The 13,582-nt window shown below is 46.2% G+C and overlaps 1 protein-coding gene across 1 annotated transcript in view; it reads right to left on the bottom strand.

The window, feature by feature from the left end:
• The window catches only part of LOC148022822 (protein ALTERED PHOSPHATE STARVATION RESPONSE 1-like), a 46,676-nt gene that overhangs the window by 31,112 nt on the left and 1,982 nt on the right, over nt 1-13,582 (bottom strand). The gene's annotated exons all lie outside the window — the stretch shown is intronic.

The raw sequence follows: 13,582 nt of genomic DNA, 5'->3' as shown, positions 1-13,582 counted from the left end.
TCAAAAGCCAGATGTCTCATATTTCAGGGTGTTTGGGCGTGATGTTTATATTCACATCCTCAAGAAACAAAGGGATAAGTTTGAGCCAGTGTCCAAAAGATAGAAATTCGTTGGGTACAGCTCGTTGTCACAAGGATATAGGCTTTATGATCCCGTTTCACGAGAGGTATACACGAGTCCAGATGTTTAGTTCATGGAGTTTCCAATTGTAGAGGGGAATGTTGACCATCCCATTCTTGAAGATTTGGGTGACGATTGGGCACCTGAGCCAATGCCTTTGGAGCCTATGCTTCTAAGGCTCCACCATCAATGGAGGAGGAGATTGCTTCACCACCGGGTTCAAGTGTTGAATCAGCACAAATGGATATTCCAAACACTTCATCTGAGGCAGAAAGCGGCGAGCAAAGTATTGGCCTCCTCCTTGTTGGGCACGTGATACACTTTGTGATGCAAGGATTGACTGAGTTCTTGAGAAGTGGCAACTGCCACAAGATGGCCTGCAGTAATCTTGGAGAAACCATGCACATTCCACCAAGCCTGTTTATACTAACTGTTGTTTGATGTCTCGTGCCATACAAGATAGGAAGCCCACCTTCGTGAAGGAGGCTTTGCAGTCACAACATTAAAAGAAGGCTATGGAGCATGAGTTGGATGCTATTGAGCAGAATGGCACTTGGAATCTTGTCCCACAACCTATATGTAGAAAGGCGATTGGAGTCAAATGGATCTTTAAGACCAACATAGTGATGGCACTATGGATAAGCACAAGGCGCAGCTCGTCGCTTAAGGATTTGAGCAATGGACAAGAGTGGATTTCCATGATATCTTTGCCCCTATAGCTTGGATGGCTATCATTAGGGCCGTTCTTGCCTTAGTCAGCCATAGAAGATGGCTGATTTATCAACTTGATGTAAAGTCTGCCATCTTCAATGGTGATTTGAAGGAGGAGATCTATGTTAAGTAGCATGCTAGCTATTCCCCATTAAATGGCAAAGTTTTTAGGTTGAAGAAGGCCCTTTACAACCTCAAACAAGCTCTGCATGCCTAGAACAAGATCAACTCATCCCTCCAAGGGAAGTTAGGGTATCAACATTCCTCTACTAATCCCCAGTTATACGTCCATACCTCAGCTAGAGCACATGCGTTGTTCGTGCTTTATGTGGATGATCTCATTTTGACAAGTGACTATGCCCAAAAGGTTAAGTAGATGAAGGAGAAACTACGCAAGATGTTCAAGATGGCAAAAATGGGTCTTTTCCACTTCTTTCTAAGTCATGAGATTTAGCGGACTCCAAGGGGATTTTCATCTCCCAACAACAGTATGTGCAAGAGCTTTTGACTACTTTTGAGATGGAGGGTTGTAAGGCTCTTTCTACTCCCATGGAACCAAACTAGAAGGCTACGGCCCATGCAGATTCACCAGTGGCAAATGCTATCCGCTATAGGCAATTGATTGGTGGGTCATTGATATTGCTTCTAAATACATAGATCGATTTGTGTTTTCCTATAGGTTTGCTTACAAGGTTCATGAGTGAACCCAAGCTGGTTCATTTGATGGCTACAATGAGAATTTTGCGATTATTGAGGGGGACCCCTAACCTAGGTATTCATTATCCAATCTGTGTACAAGAGATTCAACCTTTGTTCTACATGGCTCGGTGGACAAATTCAAACTAGGCTAGAGATGTTGACGCACAGTAGGTCAACGACAAGATATTGCTTCACTTTGGGTGCAAGTGCTATCTCTTGGAGTAGTAAAAAGCAACCCGCAGTTGCCCTATCATCTACAAAGTCAGAGTATCGAGCGGCATCTTCTACCACAAGTGAAACAGTATGGCTTCAAAGATTGTTAGGAGAGCTTGGCTATCCTCAGACACATCCTACTACACTTCATTGTGACAATGAGAGTTGCATTGCTTTGGCACGAAATTCCATATTCCATGCTAGGTCAAAACACATTGAGATGGAATACCATTTCATTCAAGAGAAGATCTTGGATGAGACTATTGATGTTGTGTGTTGCAAGACGGAGGATAACTTGACAAATTTGTTATGAAGGCTCTTCCTCGAGCCGTTCTTCGACAATACTCCAAATCCTTGAGTCTTATGCCACATCCAAGATCTTGTTAGCAGATATGTTAGCTCATGTGCGAGTCTATGCTTGATTTAGGGCTTAGCATTATTTAGGATATTTTAGGCATTTTTATGGTCTTCATATTGATCATATTTAGCATTTATTGTTGGCCAACCAGCATTAAATGTTGGCCAACCTAATCATATTGAGGATATATTTTTGTTCTATTTATTTAGGCTTTTTCTCCTCAATCAGTCAATCACACATCATCACACTTGTGGATCTTCTGCTTTGTTGGTGCCCACAACCAGTGACTCACCGTTGTATGCGACTGTCCCGTGTTGGATATATGGATTCAATTTCCTAAGCATACATATGAGTTCTCATTTGTATTGTGTTCTTCAGTGTTCTTTCTTTCCTTTCTCTTTTGTCTTATGTTCAGCAGCACATATTTATGCTTCCGTTGCTATATCCACTTCTAACATGGTATCAAATTTCAGCTTCTATGCTCCTGCTTTCCTTTGCTGATTTCAGGACTGTTTTGCCCATTACTGATCCGGCAACTGCTGTTCCAACCAAGTGACCTGTTTTTCCTGCGTTTTTGCTGATGTCAGCATCCATACAGTCTGCATCAGTACCTCTATTGCCTGCGTGTCAGTTCTAGCCTGTGTTTTGGTGTCCCTGCCTCTCCTCCTAGCTGGGTGACAGCATTATCAGACCGTTTTTGCTATTCTAGGCAATTTCTAGCTGGCTTTTTGACTTTTTGCAAAAAAATTCTTCTTGTTTTGGTCAAATTTTGGTGAATACTACATGTGAACTCTCATTTTTTGCCGTTTGTGATTGTGGTTTGGCTGTGTTCCCTCTCCAAATACCTTATTTTCTCTTCTTATTTTCTTATCCTCTATCGATGGCTCCTTTGTGCACATCCACTGATGATAAGTTAAATGAACCTGACTATCTCACATGGACTGCTATGATGAAAACTTGGTTTGTGCAAAAGCGGTTATGGTACATCGTATGTGAAGCTATTCCTTGTCTTTAGCATCCTACTTTGACATCGTATGATTTTGATGAAGACAATCATGAGGAAGCGGTGCTTACATGGGATTTGGACGATACCGTCCCTATTCGGCCTTGCTTCAATGTATTTCTAAAGAAGTCCTCCCAATAGTTACCTCTTGCAGGACATCTTTGGAAATATGGTCAAAGTTGCAATTGTTGTACGCAACACCTTCCCCCATGAGGGCAATCACTCTTTGCGAACAGCTCCAGCAAATTATGTTCAAGGCCAAAGATATTGTCCAATCTTTTCTACTTCGTGTGGCCCACATTCAAGACCAGCTTCGGCAACTGCAGACTGCCCTTTCAGAGACTATCTTATTGGACTTGTACTATCCAAACTCCCTCAGGTGTTTGATGGAGTGGCAAATGCTTTGAGGGCACAAACATCATCCACTCCTGTGAGTTTTCCATATATGACCTCAATGCTACTTGAGCATGAGGCATCTTTGTGGTTACAAGGGCGGCTTTCATCATCTTATAGAGGTTCCAATGAGGCTTTTTTAGCTTCCGAGAGGGGTTCAAAGAAGAAGCCCCAGGGTTACCACTGTGGGACGAAAGGTCATTTACGAAAGAACTACAAAGAGTTAGCAGCTTCCAGGAAGCAAAAGGAGAAGAAGACGAAGCGGGATGTGAACTCCTCCAATGAGTCCTCCTCTGCCTCAAACTCAGACTTTGATCCTCCGGCCAAAGCATAGGCCAAGGCGCAAAAAGAATCAGCTTCTTCGACTTGCGGGAAGGGATTGATGGCCCCTTCCTCTGCTACTTACTAGTGGTGGTGATGATGGCATCCTGAGAGAGAGAGAACACAGAGAGAGAAGGGAGAGAAAGAGACAGTGGACAATGAAGATCTGCTGTATAAAGAATGTTGAATACAAAGATATACACGGGCGCAGTGCGCTGGACTGCGTGTCTCCACCTCGACGATGCGACCTGCTGTCCACCTCGAAGTCTGCTGCAGTCTGCACTGTCTGCTGTCTGAAATCTGTGAACAGAGACAGAGACTGCGCGTCACCGGTCTATAATCTGCGTCAGAGAAGAAGTGTGTAGACTGCTGAAAGTGTCGACTATTAAATAGTCGAAATCTGCCACGAACTGGGGCGCCAGAAACAGGGCGCAGCCTGGAAACAAGTCGGCTGCATTAAATGCAGACGACTGGGCTGCAGACAGTCGGACTGCCACGTGGCAGTTCAACTGCACAGTCCGACTGACTGTGCAGGCTATGATCTCTAACACCCCCTCTCAGAGCCTGGACAGGGCAGAAGCCTGAGGGATCTGAAATGTTGCTGAAGTAGAGCCTAAGGAAGCGCCTTCGTAAACAAATCCGCAAGATTGTCCTCCGTCTTGCAATACTCCACAGTGATGGTCTCATCCAGAAGCTTTTCTCGGATGAAGTGGTACTGAATCTCAATGTGCTTCGTCCGGGCATGAAAAACAGGGTTCCTTGCCAAGGCAATGCAACTCTCATTGTCACATCGCAGCAATGTAGGACGAGTCTGGGGGCACCCAAGCTCCTCCAACAATCTCCGAAGCCACACAACCTCGCAGGTGGTGGAAGACGCGGCCCGATACTCCGCCTCAGTAGACGAAAGGGCTACCGTGGGCTGCTTCTTGCTACTCCATGAAATAGCACCTGCACCCAAAGTAAAGCAGTAACCTGTAGTAGACCGCCTGTGGTCCCCATCACCGGCCCAATCCGAGTCGCTCCAACTTGCAAGTACAAGATCTGACCCATCTGTCCCTGCAGGGTAATGAATCCCCAAATCAGACGTCCCCCTCAGATACCGAAGTATCCTCTGAGCAGCCTGCCAATGCACCGTCTTAGGTTCACTCATGAACCCTGCCAAGAGCCCAACAGCAAAACATAGATCAACCCTGGTGTTGAGAAGCCAAATCAAGGACCCAATCAACTGTCGATAGCGGGACGCATCCGCCAAAGGAGAAGCTGAATGGGAAGTGGCCTTCCAGTTCGGATCCATAGGAGTAGAGAGGGCCCAACAGTCTTCCATCTCAAAAGACACCAAGAGCTCCTGTACATATCTCTGTTGGGAGATAAAGATCCCCCTCGGAGACTGATAAATCTCATGGCCTAAAAAAAAATGGAGTAGCCCCAAATCCGTCATCTCGAACGTCCGATGTAAAGCTGACTTTGTCTCCTGGACCTGCTGTGCAACATCACCTGTGACAATCAAATCATCAACATATAATACAAACAGCACACAACCATCCTCGGAAGTGTGAACATACAGCTGCGGATCGGCCTTGGACCGCCGATATCCCAATTGAGACTGGAGGAACGAATCAATCTTCTCATTCCAAGCTCGCGGAGCCTGCTTGAGGCCATACAGGGCCTTCTTCAGCCTGTAGACTTTCCCATCTGGAGAACCAAAGCCAGGAGGCTGCTCCACATAGATCTCCTCCTTCAAATCACCATTCAGGAAGGCCGACTTCACATCCAACTGATAAACAGGCCATCTCCTATGGCCAACCAAAGCAAGAACAGCTCTAATGGTTGCCATACGCACTGTGGGGGCAAAGGTGTCATGACAGTCAATCCCTGGGCGCTGTGCAAAACCCTTAGCAACAAGGCGAGCCTTGTGCTTATCCAAAGTACCATCACTGAGATATTTGGTCTTGAAGACCCACTTGACTCCAATCACCTTCTTCTTCGGGGGGCGTGGCACAAGTGACCAAGTGCCATTCCTCTCAATAGCCTCCAACTCAGCTTCCATAGCTTTCTTCCATGGGGCGGACTGTAAAGCCTCCTTCACGGAGGTGGGCTCTCGATCCTGCATAACACGGGACATCAAACAATAGTTGGAGCAAACAAGCTCCGAAGAATGCGCCTGGTGCCTCCGTGACCACCGCGGACCATCCTGCGGTCCCCACTCCTCAGGAACCCCCTCGATCCCTGAATCACGGAGTGTGTCACGGGCCCAACAAGGAGGAGACCGAACCTCCCCTCGTCGTTCTCCATCAGCAGAAGACTCTAGAATATCCACCGGTGGTAACTCGTCAGAGGTGTCCGGTGGAACAGTAGACTCTGTGTCAGAAACCGAATCATAATCAAAAGGCACGGGCTCCAGTGGAACTGTAGAAGGAGCCCAACTCTCCCCTGGATCTCCAAGAACGGGATGCTCCTCACCCATTGAAGTAGCCGGAACCTCCACAAACCGCACATCACGGCTAGTGTACACATCCCGCTTGACGGGATCATACAGTCGGTAGCCTTGGGACTGGGAGCTGTAGCCAACAAATACCTGTTTTTGGGAAGCCACTTCAAATTTATCACGGTGAGCCTTGGGAATGTGAACATAGGCATCATAGCCAAAGACTCGAAAGTAAGAAACATCTGGCTTCGCCCCAAAATAAGCCTCAAATGGAGTCATCCCTTCCACGGCCGAAGTAGGGGATCGATTAAGGATGTGGACTGCAGTAGCCACAGCCTCGGCCCACAGAACCTGAGGGGTCTGTTGGTGCTCCATCATGGTGCGCGCCATCTCAATCACACTGCGGTTCTTCCGTTCAAGAATACCATTTTCTTGAGGAGTATTGGTATTGGCAAACTCCTGGTGAATTCCTCTATCTGCACAAAACCGAGCAAATTCATTAGACACAAATTCACCTCCCTTGTCGGATCGCAAGGTCTTCAACTTCCGGCCTGATCGGTTCTCCTCAAAGAGAAGCCAATCCTTGAAGTGCGAGAAAGCTTCTGACTTTAATGCCAAAAAGTAGGCCCAAGTCATCCTGCTATAGTCATCCACGATCAGCATGAAGTACGAGCTCCCACGCAGGGACTCATTCCTCATAGGGCCACATAGATCCGTAGATACTAGCTCCATCGGTGAAGTAGACCGCCGCGAAGCTGTGTGGGGAATGGCATCTCTATGCTGCTTCCCCTGAATGCAGGAGACACATGGCTGCTGGCTCACCACTATATCCGGCAACCCTCGAACAAGCTGTCCACGTGACGCCCTCCGAAGATAGTCATAGTTCAGGTGACCAAACCGAGCATGCCATAACTCAGACTGTGACTGTGAGGTAAGAAAAAGAGTAGAGAGAGCAGTGGAAGACTTCAGTTTGTAAATGCCGTTCTCCTCATATCCAGATGAGAGAACCTTCCTCGATCCACGATCAAGGACTCGCACCGTAGAACTGTCAAACTCCACCAAAAGACCAAGGGAGCAAATCTTATAAACTGAAAGGAGATGGTACCCTAATCCTGGTACATACAAAACCTCTGAGGTATGGGTACCACCTCGTCCATCCGAAATAAGCTGCATCTTACCTCGACCTGCAATAGAAACTGAAGAGCTGTCTCCAATGAGAATCTGCCCACGCGAGAGTCGCAGCTGGGCAACACCATCTGATGAAGGAGTCATGTGCCGTGAGGCACCACTATCAACAATCCACTCTCGAGCTTGGGGAGCCGTCATCGCAGCATCAGAAGCATTCAGTGAAGCGTCCTCAATGACAGCTAGATGAAGAAATGCAGCTGATGAGGATGCAACCACCGCTCCAGAATCCTTGGTGTCCTTCTTCTTGGTGTCCTTCGTGTCTTTGTCAGGGCAATCCTTCTTCCAATGGCCAGTCTTTCCACAAATATGGCATGTGGAGTCTTTGTCCTTGTCCTTCTCCTTGTCCTTCTTGGACTTGTTATCCCCCTTCTTCTTTTGATCCTTCCCCTTCTTCTAAGAGGCTTGACCTGTCAGCGCCTCTGACTTGGAAGCACTCTGTCCCTTTAACTGTTCCTCTTGGTCCAAGACCATAGGAACCAACTCTTCCCACCGAAGAGTAGACTCTCGCCCCGAAGCAATAAGGGCAGAGTAAAATGTACCGAATCGTGGCGGCAACTAGGACAATAGTGTGATCGCCATGTCTTCGGAGGAAATCGGCTTCCCCGCATTCTGAACCTGCATTTGTAGCTGCCTTAGCTTGTTAATGTGCTCCCGTAGCGAAGAAGACTTATTTACGGACAAGGTCCGCATCTGTACCTCCAAAGAAACCCTCTTCATCAGGGTCATCCGATTGTACATTTAATCAAGCTCCAGTCATATCTCACGAGCCACCGTCAAGTGCTCGATGTGAGAGATCACGGCTGTAGTGCATGATAGGAAGAGAAAGGATCGAATCCTGGCATTCAGTTTGTCCCAATGAGACTGGGCCCTGGCCAACTCCGCACGAGCATCGGAAGAGAGTTTGGAATCATCTCTTACCAAGGGCCGGTCAATCTCCTCCTGTACCAACTCCGCCAAATCATAGGACTCAAGGATGGCCAACATCATGACGCGCCAAATGCGGTAGTTGTCGCCGTCGAGCTTCTGATCTGTAGGAAGAGCCGGTAAGACAGGCACCTTCCGGTCCATAATCGCCTGGAACTCCAATCCATCTCTGTAGACATCTTCACCTGCAATGCCTTCTCAAACGCAAAAGCAGCCCCCTCTGACTGGGTAAACTCAGCCTGCTAAGGCTCTTCCGCGTCCTGAAGCTTCTTCACCCGCCGAAGGCGATGAAAAAGCAAAACCTGCACTTTTAGGCTGAAAACTCAAACTTCCTCCACGTCAAACAGCAGTAAACAGCAGCAAATCCACCACCTGTACTCCTTTCCTGTGCGCCCACACTCGTTTCAGCCTTGTTCCAAGGCGCAGCCCTCCTGTCTGCCCTTAAACGCAAAAAAAACGCAAATTTGTGTCACGATGGAAACTCCTCTTCAGGTTGATTCTGCGCTCAGTCAGCCCTCAAACACTGCTCTAATACCATGTCAGAGTGCAGCGGTGCGGAAGCGTAGGACTGAGAGAGAGAGAACGCAGAGAGAGAAGGGAGAGAAAGAGACAGTGGACAATGAAGATCTGCTGTATAAAGAATGCTGAATACAAAGATATACACGGGCGCAATGCGCTGGACTGCGTGTCTCCACCTCGACGATGCGACCTGCTATCCACCTCGAAGTCTGCTACAGTCTGCACTGTCTGCTGTCTGAAATCTGTGAACAGAGACAGAGACTGCGCGTCACCGGTCTGTAATCTGCGTCAGAGAAGAAGTGTGTAGACTGCTGAAAGTGTCGACTATTAAATAGTCGAAATCTGCCACGAACTGGGGCGCCAAAAACAGGGCGCAGCCTGGAAACAAGTCGGCTGCATTAAATGCAGCCGACTGGGCTGCAAACAGTCGGACTGCCACGTGGCAATCCGACTGCACAGTCCGACTGACTGTGCAAGCTATGATCTCTAACAGGATTGACATCCACGTTCATAATGGGCTGTCTGACAGAGAAAGGGATTGGTTCCTAGCCATGAGCTCACATGAGGGGACACTTTGGTAGTCTGGCCAGGGAATCCATGGTCACGTATGTCCTAGAAGCCTTTTTGACAGGCTATTCACGTATGCTACTGCAAGACATTGGGGCAAACACAAAGATATGCTATGATCTTCTCTATTTTCAAGTGTTGGTATGATCGACATCAACATCAAGTTTTCTCCAAGGCACCTTAGTGGTGGCTTGCGCACCCACTACTTGGGTATCCACAGTTCTACGTGGTGGTTCTATGTTACCTAGTTTATGATTCATTATCATTGTACCATTGTATTGTGTCAAATCACCCGTGATCTAAGAGAGGGTGTTAGTAGATATGTCAGCTCATGTGTGAGTCTGTGCTTGATTTAGGGCTTGGCATTATTTAGGATATTTTAGGCATTTTTTATGGTCTTCATATTGATCATATTTAGCATTTATTGTTGGCCGACCAACATTAAATGCTAGCCGACCTAATCATATTGAGGACATATTTTTGTCCTATTTATTTAGGCTCTTCCTCCTCAGTTAGTCAGTCACTCATCATCACACTTGTGGATCTTCTATTGGGAAGAGGAGCCAATACTAGTACCCACAGCCAGTGACTCATTGTTGTATGTGATTGTCCCGTGTTGGATATATGGATTCCATTTCTTGAGCATATATCTGAGTTCTCGTCTGTATTGTGTTCTTCAGTGTTCCTTCTTTCCTTTCTCTTTTGTCTTGTGTTCAACAGCACATGTTTATGCTTCCATTGCTGCATCCACTTCTAACAAACCTAAGAGGGGGTGTTAGAGATTCAATCATCCCCTAGACAAGCACATGCACTATACTGTTGTACAGTTAGTGCTCTCATGCATAGTTATGCATTTTCCTATGCAGGTTAGACAGTTTTTCAGTGGTCATCTGGTGATTCTGCAGCAGTCTAGGCAGTGCGGGTCACACCTAGCAAGGTGAGCAGTGTGGATCACACCAAGCAAGAGCCACATTGCAGCGCCCAGCATTTTCGCTGCAGTTTTTGACTGGTCAGCCAGTTTTTACTGGCCAACCTACTATTTTTTAATTCAACTTTTATATCCCAATACATTGTATCTAGACACGTTATAAAAAAAGTCATGAATGATGCAAGCAATAAGGTCAGTAACTAGGGTTTGTGGCATGCCCCAAGAGTTATGTAGCTGTGAGTGAACACGGAAGTAACAATGCTCTATGAGAGAGAGAGAGAGAGCGATGTTTACGGAAAAAAAGAGAGAGAGAGAGAGCGATGAAAATGAATGCAAAAAAGGCAAAAGAACACGAACCTGAAAAATAATGAAGAAATCACAACCACATACAATGCTAAAGACAACAAACTAGGCTATTGCAGGAGTGCCAATCTAAGGGCAGGATGAGTGAGCACACCAACAGAGGAGAGAGATCTGATAGAGATGAAAGAAAATGACAGCTGGAGAGAGAAGACTGCGATCAGAAGATGGTAATGACAATGACCAGAAAATTTGGACGCAATGAAGGCACATGATGATGAGCACAATGGAGGGAAGCGCTATACATAGGGGATGACAGCTTGAGCTGTCCAAGGAATGCTGCAAATGCTATCAACTGCAGTAAACACTGGTGTTCTGCTGGAGAATGTCGCATCTGCCTTAAAGGCTGGCTAGCCTGGCCTGCCCAAAGAGAGAAATGCCCCACAAATGGTGACAACTGCCTGAAATGATGTCCAACTGCTTTCTGCCCAAAGAAACATCCACCCTGCTCTAAGTAGCCAGAAATGAAAGGGAAATTATGGCAACTGTTAAGGGAGGGCCATGTAACATGCTGGACACTGAGACAGAGTAGACCGGTCTGGACAGACCATGGGCAGGATCTAAGATCATCCATTTGATGTGCCTATGATGGACACTGCTAATGCAAGAAAAGGACTGATGTGTTAGCAAACATGTGTTTTCATGTCTTCTTGTGTGCTCATCTCCTGTTTGTGAGTCTCAATCAAAGTTTGGCAAGGACATCTAGAACTCTAGCACATTCTTTGCCCATTAGTTTTCTTCCATGACAGCAAGAAACTGTCGCAATCATCATTACAGCCCATCATTCATATTCTCTCCTCTATCAGATTTCTCTCTCCTACCTTTCAAAGTTCAGCATCCTCACTAACATGGCTAGACCACACAGCGACACACGCAAGGGCTGTTGTATCAGCTTGCGTTCTATTTATTTCAGTCAGTCTTTAGTTTCCTTCATCATCATCTATGCTCCTTTTTTTCTCTAAAGGGTAAGTATATAAATTACTGAAAAAGTACAAGAGTCACAGATGAGCTAAAAGGACAGCAGTGTAATGGAGGAAATTGTTGTATGCCATAAGACCAAATCCTCCCACGGGAGCAGCCCCACATGTTGTACCATATCAAGCTGCCCGTGAAGAAGGCCTTTCAATCAAGCAACATGAATTTGAATATTTGAATGGGAGTCAAAAATAAAGGCATTGCGAGTGACCCAATTATGCCAACATCCCCAAAAAAGCAGAAAGTGGAACACTATTTTCATGTGTGGCTGGACAAGGTCTGAAAATCTTGGCTTTGCCAAACTCCCAATTGGACAAGCGCAATACAAGTCCATCCACTTGTCACAAGATGTCTAACAAAAGAGACCAAATCTTTCTTGCCAGCTAACAAGAAAGAAACCTATGACATGAAGACTCCACACTTGTAATGCAAAAGAAGCAAGAACCATTAGAGAAATTTCATCTAGAGAGGCAGGGCTACTGATCAGATTTCTCCAAAGAAAGACCTTGCATTTGAATGTTGTTAATTAATCCATCCCTCCACAATAGTCAACATCCACGGTGTCCTGCTTTTATGAAGGCACCAAAGAGAGTTGCCCTTAGCTGCAAAACCAATGATGATCCCTAAGTGATAAATCTGATTAACTGAAGTAGACTACAACTGCACTCGCCCCATAAGTCTCCAATCTTGCCAAGGATTATCCAAAGAGAGTTCAAGAAAAGGATGTTGATTGCACAAAGCTAAGGAAAGTGTGTCCCATAAGTCAAGGTATCCTCAAGGGATATGAAAAATCCGTCGAATTGTGCAAAAGGACATCAACACACATCATGCTATCAATGTTGCAGCAACAATAGAAAGCAATACAAGTCATGCCATTCAATTAAATCTGGGTTGAGCATCTTGTATTCCTTCCCATGAACTATCTTAGAAATGCAGGCAATTCAACCTGCATAGGATTGGCATACAATCTATTGTCCATTGGATGCTAACCCAATTTCTCTTCTCTCTGAGTTTCTTTGCCTATGCACATGCACTCGCATGGTATCAGAGTTGAGTGTGTTGTGGCATAGAGAGACTCCCACACGCTCTGTTCTCTCCTATCTGCTGCATTTCCCCTCCTTTCAACCCTCTATACCATTTGTTCATGCAAGATCAAGGCCATCCTCTACACATTTGACCTTGGGGATTTCATTACCAACAACCGTCCCTTGTCCCTAACCTACTCTAGATCCCCATTCAAGTGCTTCTGCAAATTGGGTAACCTTTTGGGACAAGCTCAATGGAGCCTCCCACTTAAAGGCCAATCCATCCATTTCTTCAAATTTTTGTTTGCAGAGGGGCCACACTTTTCTGCTAGATTTCATCTTCAATAGACTCCACCAACATCGACACTTTCCAATCTTCCATCGAACCTTCTTCTACTCTTGGATCCATGCAAACTCTACTTCTCTGGCCTTCAGCTAGACCCAGGATCTAAGAGGGTTTGTTAGCAAACATATGTTTCTCTATCTTCTTCCATGTTCATCTGATGTTTGTGAGCCTCAGCCAAAGTCTGCTGAGGACATCTAGAGGTCTGATACAATCTTACTTGCATGACATAGCTTTCATCATAGGTACATCAGAAGGAGATCAGGGTTTCTCAGCCTGCACAGTCTTGTCTTTTGTGCTCTAAGCCCTTCTCAGGAAGCCCACATGGCACTCAGCAGCAGTGTCCCTTCTCTTCTACTGCTGCAGGCAACAAGTTTCTTGCACTTGTGTGCATGCTGGGCAACCATTCCTAGGCTAGGTGGACAGTTCCAGTTTAGTGCAGTTACACACAAAGACAGCGCCTTATCTGCTCTGGCTTTGTGTTGACTCTCGACACCTTTCACCTTTGAT

This window comes from Lygodium microphyllum, chromosome 16 (genome assembly GCF_053477565.2).
Source record: "Lygodium microphyllum isolate KBCC chromosome 16, Lygodium_microphyllum_v1.1.10, whole genome shotgun sequence".
In the NCBI taxonomy this organism is placed as follows: Eukaryota; Viridiplantae; Streptophyta; class Polypodiopsida; order Schizaeales; family Lygodiaceae; genus Lygodium; species Lygodium microphyllum.
This window is presented reverse-complemented; position numbering and strand designations above follow the sequence as displayed.